Source organism: Bos taurus, chromosome 7 (genome assembly GCF_002263795.3).
Source record: "Bos taurus isolate L1 Dominette 01449 registration number 42190680 breed Hereford chromosome 7, ARS-UCD2.0, whole genome shotgun sequence".
In the NCBI taxonomy this organism is placed as follows: Eukaryota; Metazoa; Chordata; class Mammalia; order Artiodactyla; family Bovidae; genus Bos; species Bos taurus.
In genome coordinates this window covers 67,245,638-67,258,099 of record NC_037334.1, presented here as the reverse complement: position 1 = coordinate 67,258,099, position 12,462 = coordinate 67,245,638, and the positions used below count along the sequence as shown (strand labels likewise).

The window sequence follows — 12,462 nt, the reverse complement described above, 5'->3', positions numbered from 1 at the left end:
GCCTGTGGGGCTGGCCTCTTGCCCAGGGTCATCCCACGGGTAGACTACACCACAGGAGTACACTAAGAGGTCATGCATTATATCTTTTTTTTTTTAATGTTCTATAGATTACGATGTTTTAGCATCTTGAAAACAACAACAACAAAAAACAGCTTTTTTACTGGAGAGAGTCTGTGCCTCCTGGGGCTAGCTGATTCTTAGAGAGAGCAAAGGACCCAGTAAGATGTATGCCTTTGACATGCAAACCAGCCAATCCTAAATTTATGCCCCAACCACTGCCTTATCTAACTCTTGTACACTATGCCCCAAATCATTCCAGGGCAGGTACCAGGTGACCAGAAAGCATTCCTATAGTTTAGATACCTTGGAAATATTCGACCAGCGAATTCTAAATATTTACACTGTCCTGCGTTGCTGTTCCATCAAGACATTTTACATACATTGGTTTGCATATTATGGGTATTTTCCTATATGAAACACTGCTGCTGCTACTGCTAAGTCACTTCAGTCGTGTCCGACTCTGTGCGACCCCATAGACAGCAGCCCACCAGGCTCTGCTGTCCCTGGGATTCTCCAGGCAAGAACACTGGAGTGGGTTGCCATTTCCTTCTCCAATGCATGATAGTAAAAAGTGAAGTGAAGTCGCTCAGTCATGTCCGACTCTTAGTGACCCCATGGACTGCAGCCCACCAGGCCCCTCCGTCCATGGGATTTTCCAGGCAAGAGTACTGGAGTGGGTTGCCATTGCCTTCTCCGATATGAAACACTACAAGATGCAATTATCCAAGTGGCCAGACCCACAATTCAAGGTTGGCAAGAAAGATCTACACTACAGAGGAAAATGTGCCACTAACAGATGATGAAATGAGTGGATCATCTTTTATGGTGAGCCATCTATGAAAAGTCTTTGCATTTTTCTGGTTACAACATAAGCCAAGAGAAGAACCCAGTGAGCAGACAGAAATGGCATGAGTCAGCAATTTTATCAGGCAACACCCACATGGAATTTTAAATAAGCTTTGAATTGAACTAAAAACTGCCTTTTCCTAAGTTATTTTCTTGCCTGACAATAAAAGATATTTTAAAAATTATTTTCAAAGTCAGCCAACGTGTAGGTAACATGACCAGATTTGTCACAAACAGACCACAGAGCTGATTTGCTGACTGTAAATTTCTATATTTGGCCAACCCTAGTTATTTTTTTAAGGGAGAGAAAATTATTTTTATGAAATTTGATGATTATGTTAAACTGCAATAATTTCATCACTTTATAAAATTATCATGCTGCACAGATATTCCTGTTTATGAGAAGTATCAGCATCTTCAATGCCCGAGGCAAGGCTTGTCATCTTAACACATAAGACAGTCCAGTCTTAACTTCAGGCAGCCCCTGACACATGCACACTCAGTGCATACACGTTTCCTTCCAAATCTCATATCCTGAGGTTGTGCTTTTTAAAATAATCTGCGCTGTGAATGGACAGTGGGAAAGTTCAGATCCAGTATATGACTGTGCAACTATTAACATATGAAGGGGTTCCCTGTAACACAACTTTAAAAGTCCACAACAAGTTGGTAGTTTCAAAGAACACCCCAACACAGTATCATTGCAGGGCACTAGGGAAGGCGTGCAACCATGATACCCTAATTTAGAATTATAGCATTCTCCCCATGGGAAAACGCCTTCTGAGATACAAACAAACGACACATCATTTGGAACGCAGTGCATTTGGAGGTAGAAGACAAGCTCTGGTAATGTTAAGACTTCCTCACAAAGTACACACAACTGCCTTTCAGGCAGAAAGTAAAATCTCTGGTAAGACTCAAGGGTTCACCTAAAATTGAGAGAGGAAGACATTCCCATATGTTCTACTCTTTGTCCTTGTTGTTGAAGAGGACTCCATGTTGAACAGTATTATCCATGATGAAAAATCCACTACTAAGGTCAGTATAACTCCTGACTTTTTCAAGCAGGCTTATAATGAAAAAAAAAAAAAAAAAATTGAGGAACAGTGAAGTACTTACACAAGTCTCCCAAGCTTACCAATCACATGCAAATATTCCTAATTCTCAGGGTTTGAAAGATCAATAGCTTGACCCTCTCACTATACTAGGAGTTAGTAAAGCATAGTAACAGAGAACAGGGCCTCCAGTTCCAGCACTTAATAGTTGGGTGACCTTGAGTTTTCTTTCTGTGAAATGAGATTAACAGCAGTATTCACTTGCTTATGTGGTTGCAAAAATTAAACTAGTTATTACCCACAATATCCTTGGAGTGTCACATACAGCCAATACTAAATAATAACACCACGATGATTACTACATTCAATAGGACCACTTTCCCATGTAATCAATCTCCTCACACAATCTCTCAATGAGAAAAATATACTTCAGAAGTTACAAATGTTAACTTCTTCTAAAAACATAGATAAAATAACTTGCTATTAAAAACACAGAAGTACAACAATGAGGCATATATGTGCGCGTGTGTGTGTGTGTGTGTGTGTGTATTCAAAGGCTATCAAAAGATAAATTTTATATGTACAAAATTTATATATATATACCATATTATTATATATATTATACAGTATGAATAATATAAAATTTATATATGCACATGTGTGTGTGTGTGTGTGTGTGTGTGTGTGTGTATACACACACATAATATATACCTGCGGCTTCCCAGGTGGCCCAATGGTAAAGAATCCGCCTGCCAATGCAGGAGACACAAAAGATACAAATTTGATCCCTGTGTCAGGAAGATTCCCTGGAATAGGAAATGGCAACCCAGTCTAGTATTCTTGCCTGGAAAATTCCATGGACAGAGCCAGTGGGCTATAGTCCATGGGGTCACAAAGAATCGGACATAACTGAGCAACTTAGCACACACACACATATATGTGTAATTTATCTTTTGGCAGCTTTTGATTTTGAAATGCTGAATAAATTCCCTGATAGCTCAGTTGGTAAAAATTCCGCCTGCAATGCAGGAGACCTTGGTTCAATTCTTGGGCTGGGAAGATCCACTGGAGAAGGGATAGGCTACCCACTCCAGTATTCTTGGGCCTCCCTTTTGGCTCAGCTGGTAAAGAAATCGTCTGCAATGTGGGAGACCTGGATTCCATCCCTGGGTTGGGAAAATCCCCTGGAGAAGGGAACAGCTACCCACTCCAGTATTTCAGCCTGGAGAATTCCATGGACTGTGTAGTCCATGGGGTAGCAAAGAGTCGGACATGACTGAGCAACTTTCACTTTCAATAAATAAGTTAAACAACCCTCAATCACTCATTAAACAAACAAACATACAGAAGAGAGGACACTATTGATTTTGAGCCCATCTCATCACTGAATGCTGACAAAAAGCATGGCTTGCTCCTGCACAAATAAAGGCAGTTAAGAAATCAGCAGACCCCACATTCTCATCAAGCCATTGAAACATGCTCCTGATGTGCCTTGTGGAGCAGAGGGGATGCCCTCCTCTATGGAGGCAGCATTCTCCTTCTCCTAACTGCTGCCAGGTATCTTTTAGGTAACAGGGATGGACTACAGCTACTGAGCCCAACTCTGCCCAACATGTGTATCACTAAGAAGTGTGGCCAAGGACCAGGGTCAGTGTGGTTTTTCAGGATCAGAGGCTGTCATGCAGAGGATAAATTTTGAGCGATAGACTCACAGGTCTTCAGAGTTCCAGTCCAACTTCCAAGGGCTGTGTGGTCTTTGGTAAGTTACTCTCAAAAGCCATAGATAACCCATATGACTGTGAATGACAATGGTACCCATAGGTATATCACGACAGTTCAACCTGATGAATCTAGTCAAATGTTCAGCACAGTTCCTGGCACCAAGTCAGTGTCCATCTGAGTTACTGTTTCTCACCTACACTGCTGCAGCCTTGTGGTCCCTAAGGTACCAAGATTCCATGACAACCTGCATTAGGATCATTATAAAACAACTGTACAGCCAGTCACAAACTGTTTCAAAATTCACAGTTCATCTGAAGATAAGAAGACAGGAAAACAATTAGTATGTCTTGCAAATAAGAAAAAGTCGGTAGTTGGTTTTCTGAAACCCCAAAGCTAGAATTTAATTCCACATAATGAACTTTTTCACTTAGAGTAACTTTTATTTAATAAAACCTATAACACTGTATCTTCACTAAAGATGATCTTGCTTCCCACCATCAGTGGTGTGATGTCTCATTGTTCTTCACAGTTCAAGTCCTAGAAGAGGTAACATATAGATGCAGTACCAACCAGCACCATAAGTACAGCATGGACTTGCATGTGTTAATTGTTACACTAAATGCTTTACATGTAAGACTTCACTGAATGTTCACAACACCAAAATGAAATGGATGCTGCTAATAGACTCATTGTCTAGATGAGAACACTGAGTCATGGGGAGCTTAATGAATTCCCCGATGTCACACAGAAAAGTCAGAATTGGAAGTCCAAGTCCTTTTGGACTCCAGAGTTCTTAACCAAAATGAAAGTATAACAAACCTTTACTGTGTTGTGATTTTCTCTGTTTTCCTCCCTCTGGGATGGTTTCCATTATCTCTCAGGAAAGATGCATGAAGTGAATGTCTTGGAGGTAGACTTTATTTTCCAAATAGGAGCCACTATAATATCTTTCATTCCACCTGCTCCTTTTTAAAAATATGCGCTTGATAAAGGGAGTGGTTGGGGTATGGACTCCAGATTGGTTGGTTTGCATAGAAAAGGGTAAGGCTCTGCTATCTCTAAAAACTAGCTAACCCTTTGAGGGTAGTCTCTCAAGCATCAGGAAGGCTCTAGATGTAAAATCTTCAGAAATACAGAAAATAAAAAGACATCTTCCACAGATGGTTCCAGACCCAGACATCAACTCAGTTCAAGACCTAAAGTCTTTTTATTTGAGGCTCCAAACATTTTATAGCAGAGAAAATATATCCTTGCTGGGTCTAGTGTGAATCCCTGACTGACAGAACCATGAACATACTGTTTTATTCCATGACATTTTACAGCAGAACAGTTTGTTATGCAGCAGTAGATAACCAATACTAAGTTTTGGCTTGAGTGATGATCGTTTCAATCAGTTCTAGTTCATTTCGCCTTGTGGAAGGGGGAATTCCTGAGTATGCTGTTTCTCTTGGCATTACATTTTCACCAATTAGTGCTCATGAATGATATGAAAATGTGTTTAGGTTATTTTTCCCTCTGCCTGCGGGAAGAGTTCTCACAGATTAGGGATGCTAATTTTTCAATGTTCTCATGAAATTTTCCCTTATTAAAAAGAGAAGAGACAAGCTGCAATTTTAAAATCTGCACCACCTGAGGCAGCCCCAGTGAAAAACATGTATCCTGACCTTCCTCAGCAAAAATGAGTTGCAGTCATTTGTCTAATTTGTACCAAACCAGAAGGATAAATTCTCCAGAGTGTGCACAGAACAGTAAGAAGGGAGCAAGCAGGGTTTGAAGAGGGCTCTTTCGATCTGATTTAGCTTGCATTTCATAATAACAGAACTCTGGTCTCAATGTAATAGTAGCACCGACACAGAAGAGGGGAAATTTATGTATTTTGTGGGAAGATATGAAAATTATATTTCAAACACATACATCTATTTGAAAAAAGAATCTAAGAGCTTTGAAGATTCAACCCCATGAGATGTGGAAAAGTGACATGACAATCTTCATGTTAAGATAAAGACAGAAATGAGGACAGGAAGGAAAATAAATTAGGGACAAAGCTGAATTCTTCTTCTGCCACCTTATCGAAAACCATGCCTCTGGGAAGTTCAGAATACAGTCCCATGTTGAGGGGGTAATTTTAAATGATAGGGGAAAAAAGCCCTCATAGACTTGACTTTAAGTAAAAGTAGTCGCAGGTTATTAAGGCTTCCATCAGAAAGTAAGGACAAATGTATGATAATGTGTGACTTCCATTTTATCCCAACATAGGCAACTATATATTTAGTAATAATTTTGGTCATAAAATCTAGAAGTTGCTTTGGGCTCAGAACAAAAAAGGATGAGTCAAAAATGACTGCAAAGTATTTCTGATTCTATTCACACTTAAAATAGTCACTTGAATTTTTACCAAAACCTACTGTATCCATGGCACTGAGGTATGATGTTCATGTCAGACAACACAGGCACACTTCCCAGAGTATATACTCTTCCCTTGAACTAAGGGAACTAATTCAACAAAAATAATCCATCAATTTGTTACTTCACAAACCTGAACAAAGACTCTGCTGTGCGACCAAACTATTTAGGTCCAGATTCTCAAATTGTGATTGATCATCTGAATCAATAGGAGATTTTACTGAAAAGGATTTATGCAAAAATGGTGGTTTCACTCAGTACAAATGAGACAAGCTGCAATTTTCAAAAAACCTTTCCTCAATATCAAGAAGATACCACAAAAATATTACTAAAAATAGTAGCAGCAGTAGCAAAAGCAACAAAATAAAAATTCAGTAGCATTCAAAAGTCTACATTAAAATATAGAACTTTAAAGCATGGTGATTGTACCCAATAACACTGCATTGAACACTTAAATATGTCTAAGACAATAGATTTTTTTGGTAGAATCAATGAACACTGCTACAAACTGTTGCCAAAATCTGTTTGTGAAAGTCTTTGTATGATTAATGTATACTTCTACCAGATTTCAAGTCATCCTGGCTACTAAATGTCACTATCTTGATGGTAAAAATTCTGGGTGCATAGTTTTGTGCCTGCCTGTGTTGATAAAGGACAGAATGGTATGGACCTAACAGAAGCAGAAGATGTTAAGAAGAGGTGGCAAGAATATATAAGAGAACTGTAAAAAAAAGAGCTTCATGATGAGGATAATCACGATGGTGTGATCACTCACCTAGAGACAGACATCCTGGAATGTGAGGTCAAGTGGGCCTTACAAAGCATCACTACGAACAAAGCTAGTGGAGGTGATGGAATTCCAGGTGAGCTATTTCAAACCCTGAAAGATGATGCTGTGAGAGTGCTACACTCAATATGCCAGCAAATTTGGAAAACTTAGCAGTGGCCACAGAACTGGAAAAGGTCAGTTTTCATTCCAATCCCAAAGAAAGGCAGTGCCAAAGAATGCTCAGACTACCTCACAATTGCACTCATCTCACACGCTAGTAAAGTAATGCTCAAAATTCTCCAAGCCAGGCTTCAGCAATATATGAACCGTGTACTTCCAGATGTTCAAGCTGGTTTTAGAAAAGGCAGAGGAACCAGAGATCAAATTGCCAACATCCGCTGGATCATTGAAAAAGCAAGAGAGTTCCAGAAAAACATCTATTTCTGCTTTATTGACTATGCCAAAGCCTTTGACTGTGTGGATCACAATAAACTGTGGAAAATTCTGAAAGAGATGGGAATAGCAGACCACCTGACCTGCCTCTCGAGAAACCTATATGCAGGTCAGGAAGCAACAGTTATCATTGGACATGGAACAACAGACTGGTTCCAAACAGGAAAATGAGTATGTCAAGGCTGCATATTGTCACCCTGCTTATTTAACTTACACGCAGAGTACTTCATGAGAAACGCTGGGCTGGAAGAAGCAAAGCTGGAATCAAGATTGCTGGGAGAAATTTCAATAACCTCAGATATGCAGATGATACCACCCTTATGGCAGAAAGTGAAGAGGAACTAAAAAGCCTCTTGATGAAAGTGAAAGAGGAGAGTGAAAAAGTTGGCTTAAAGCTCAACATTCAGAAAACTAAGATCATGGCATCTGGTCCCATCACTTCATGGCAAATAGATGGGGAAACAGTGGAAACAGTGTCAGACTTTATTTTTTTGGGCTCCAAAATCACTGCAGATGGTGACTGCAGCCATGAAATTAAAAGATGCTTACTCCTTGGAAGGAAAGTTATGACCAATCTAGACAGCATATTAAAAAGCAGAGAGATATTACTTTGCCAAAAAAGGTCCGTCTAGTCAAGGCTATGGTTTTTCCAGTGTTTATGTATGGATGTGAGAGTTGGACTGTGAAGAAGGCTGAGCGCCAAAGAATTGATGCTTTTGAACTGTGGTGTTGGAGAAGACTTGAGAATCCCTTGGACTGCAAGGAGATCCAACCAGTCCATTCTGAAGGAGATCAGCCCTGGGATTTCTTTGGAAGGAATGATGCTAAAGCTGAAACTCCAGTTACTTTGTCCACCTCATGCGAAGAGTCGACTCATTGGAAAAGACTCTGATGCTGGGAGGGATTGGGGGCAGGAGGAGAATGGGACAACAGAGAATGAGATGGCTGGATGGCATCACCGACTCGATGGACAGGAGTTTGAGTGAACTCCGGGAGTTGGTGATGGACAGGGAGGCAACGATTCACGGGGTCCCAAAGAGTTGGACACGACTGAGCCACTGAACTGAATGGAACTGATACACTGTTAACCAAGAGCTGAAAGGCAGCAGTCAGTTGGAAATATTAGCAGACACCTTTCATGAACATCAGAGCCTGTTTTCATAGGGCAATTGGTGGTGAAGCTGTTCACACAACTGGATGGGATTGGATCAGATAATTGTGCTTCAATTTTGTCTTTCATCCAGCTTTGTACCACTATCTTGAGGTTCTGTGCATATATGGAGGCTTCATACAGTGTTTCTAGGTGCTTTTGACCTAGATTTGTCAGTTTCTTTGTTGCTTATATCACAACTGGGATATCAACAACCAAAATGGGATGTGTGACTTTTAAAACCTAAATAAGTATTTTGGACTGTGTCACTAACCAGGTTGTGAAAGCCTATAGTCAATCATCTCAATAATTAATCAGATTTTAAAAATATGTACTTAAAACTTGCTATGAAGAGTAGAACTACTCAAAGTATTGGGGATACAGAGTGAAGGAAAAATGTGAAAAACAATCACAAGAATACTGCCTTCTTTAAGGTGAGAGAACATTTCCTACAGGGAAGGACGTCACAATACAAATTTTAACTGAGATACTACTGATATAAAATATTATATTTGTTTCAGGTGTAGGACACAATGATTTGATATATGTATACACTGTGATCACCACAATTAGTTAATATCCATCACCACAATACGTACAAATTTTTTCCTTGTGATAAGAACTTTTAAGATGTACTCTCTGAGCAACTTTCAAACATACAACACATGATCATTAATTATAGCTGTATATTACATCCCCAGAAATTACTGCCTTATAGCTGGAAGTTTGTACATTTTGACCAACTTCACCCATTTCACCCAGCCCTTCCCCTTCACCACCTGTCTCTGGCAACCACCAATCTGTTCTCTGCATGTATGATTTGTGTGTGTGTGTGTGTGTGTGTGTGTGTGCCCACATGTAAGATCATACAGCATTTGTCTTTCTCTGTCTGATTGATTTCATTTAGCATTATGCCTATGAAGTCCAACCATGTTGTCTCCAATGGCAAGATTTCTATCGCTTTTATGGTTTAATTATATTTCATTGTGTATATATATATGTGTGTGTGTGTGTGTGTGTATAATACACACACATGTGTATTATAAATAGTGCAATTAATATTGCATATTAATTGCAATTAATTAATATTAATTATTAATATTATGGGGCTGCATATTATCTTTTCAAGACAGTTATTTAATTTCCTTCAGGTAAATATCCAGAAGTGAATGCTGGATCAGATGGCAGTTCTGGTTTTAATTTTTTTGGAAACTCCATACTGTTTTCCACGTGGCTATATCAGTTTACATTCCCACTAACTGCACAGGGGTTCCCTTTTTCCCATTTTCTTGCTAACATTTATCTTTTTGGTCTTTTTTTTTTTTTTGTCTTTTTGGTAATAGTCATTCTAACAAGTATAAGGTAATATATCATCATAAACATATCTTTAAATCGTAAGACACTGTACCTGTGGTGAAGTTCGTGGTTGAGGGGAAGAAGGCTTCTGCGTCTTACTGGGGACTCTCTTCACCCTCAAAGCAAAAACAGTTACTCTTTAAGAGGCACTTTAAGAAATAAAGGACTGCTGCTGCTGCTGCTGCTAAGTTGCTTGAGTCGTGTCCGACTCTGTGCGACCCCATAGACGGCAGCCCACCAGGCTCCCCCGTCCCTGGGATTCTCCAGGCAAGAACACTGGAGTGGGTTGCCATTTCCTTCTCCAATGCATGAAAGTGAAAAGTGAAAGTGAAGTCACTCAGTCATGTCCGACTCTTATCGACCCCATGGACTGCAGCCTACCAGGCTCCTCTACCCATGGGATTTTCCAGGCAAAAGTACTGGAGTGGAGTGCCATTGCCTCCTCGGAAATAAAGGACTACATTTGATCATTTTTAAAAGACTTGAGCTCTCAAAAAATCTTATATTACAGTTTTGAAAGCACACATTAATTTTAACACATCTTCTATTAATTTTATTGTTAAACTTCATACTGATCCTTCAGAAGAGAGAATGCTTATGGTCAGTACACACACATGGGTATCAATTCAACTTCAAAATCTTTGTTCCTAATAATAATGTTAGTACTATGAAAGCAAGAAAGAATGGATCTCATTAAAGCTTTAGGAAGGAAAAGGAGTGATGGTGATTATAGCTAATGATACCATATTATACACATCAATGCTGCTAAGAGAGTAGAACTTAAATGTTCTCAATATAAGAAAAAATAATGGTAATTATGTGACAGGAGAGAGGTTTTAGCTAATGCCACAGTGGTGAACATACTGCAATACAGAAACAGTTCAAAATAACATACTGTACACCTTAAACTTATTCAATGTGATATGTCAATTATAACTCAATAAAGCTGGAAAAATAAAAATAAAATAGAACTTTTACCATATGCCTAAAAGGCCCTTGAGGACCGCAGACTCACATTCTTCCTCTTTGCCCTTCCTAATAGCCTGCTCTGGCTTTATTTGGCCCCCATGCCCGATTTGTCCCTCCCTGCCTTTCAGCCTCATCCCACTCCTCCTATGGTGGGATGAACCTCCTCTGACTTCCTCTGAAGCACTAGGGTCTTTCAAGTCTTAAGGCTTTGCTCATCCTGGAACCTCTTTCCTCACCTAGGATTCAGTTAACTACTCTTTTCCCTTTAGGTCTCAACCTGAGCTAGAGATTCTCTGACCCCAGAGATTAAGTCACTCTCTCACTGTGTTAGGTTGTCACAGGGCCCTGCATTTCTTTTTCATCTGTCTCCTGTTATTATAAGAATAGAACAGAGAATTATTTGTGGATTCTTTACTTGATGTGTATCCCCTTTAACAAAACCTGAGCTGGAAACTGGCAGGAAACATAGCTTACAACCTATGTACCCCAGAACCTAAAACTTCACCTCACCTCCTAGTGGATGCTCCATATATAACTGTTGAATGGACTGATAACAAACACCAAAGACTTTTCCTCTTGAACAGGATCAACGTTCACTTCTTTCCCAAATTCAATTCAAATTCTATTTTGTCTAGACAGCTTATTTTTTTTTTGTTTTACAGTTGATTTACAATTTTGTGTTAGTTTCTGGTATACAGAAAAGTGATTCAATCTCTCTCTTGCACATTCTCTCTCTATATATACACATATATATTATATAAATTATATATAATATATATAAAATATATATAATAGAAATATACACAAACATGAATATATCATATATATTTTTCCATATTCTTTTCCATTATGGTTTACCATAGGATACTGAATGCAGTTCCCTGGGCTATATAGTAGGAGCATCCTGTTTATCTATTTTACATACAGTGGTGGTGGTAGTCACACAGTCATGTCCAACTCTTTGTGACCCCATGGACTGAAGCCTGCTAGGCTCCTCTGTCCATGGCATTCTCCAGGCAAGAATATTGGAGTGGGTTGCCATTTTGTATCTATTAATCACAAATTCCTAATGTATCCCTCCCCTCTCCTTTGGTAACTTTGTTTTCTAGGTCTGTGAGTGCATTTTGGAAATAAGTTCATTTGTATTGTATTTTGGATTCCACATATAAGTGACATCATAGGACATGTTTATCTTTCTCTTTATGACTTACTTCACTTAGTATAATAATCTCTAGGTCCATCCATGTTGCTACAAATAGCATTATTTCATTTGTTGTTATGGCTGAGTGGCATTCCACTATATATCTACAACATACCTTCTTTATCCATTCATCTGTCAGTGGATATTTAGGTTGACTCCATGCCTTGGATATGTTGAACAGTGCTGCTGTGAACATTGGGGTTCCTATAACATATCTTTTTGAGTTAGAGTTTTAACCTTTTCTGGATATAGGCCCAGGAGTAGGACTGCTGGATCATATGGTCTTTAGGTGTAGTCCTTTAAGGAATTCCAAACTATTCTCCAGTGGCTGCATCACACCTTATATTCCAATTGGCAGTGTAGTAGGGTTCCCTTTTCTACACCCTCTCCATAATTTATTATTTGTTCAGTTCAGTTCAGTCCCTCAGTCGTGTCCGACTCTTTGCAACCCCATGGACTGCAGCATGCCAGGCCTCCC

The 12,462-nt window shown here is 39.3% G+C and overlaps 1 protein-coding gene across 6 annotated transcripts in view; it reads right to left on the bottom strand.

Moving 5' to 3' along the window:
* SGCD (sarcoglycan delta) overlaps nt 1-12,462 on the bottom strand; it is a 1,117,349-nt gene that overhangs the window by 766,752 nt on the left and 338,135 nt on the right. For 4 of the 6 annotated variants that reach the window (XM_059888161.1, XM_059888159.1, XM_059888160.1 and 1 more), the window contains one exon: nt 9,867-9,930. The exons of the other annotated variants lie outside the window; for them this stretch is intronic. The gene's annotated coding sequence lies outside the window, so the exon portion shown is untranslated. The remainder of the gene's footprint in view (nt 1-9,866; nt 9,931-12,462) is intronic. 6 annotated transcript variants of the gene reach the window in all.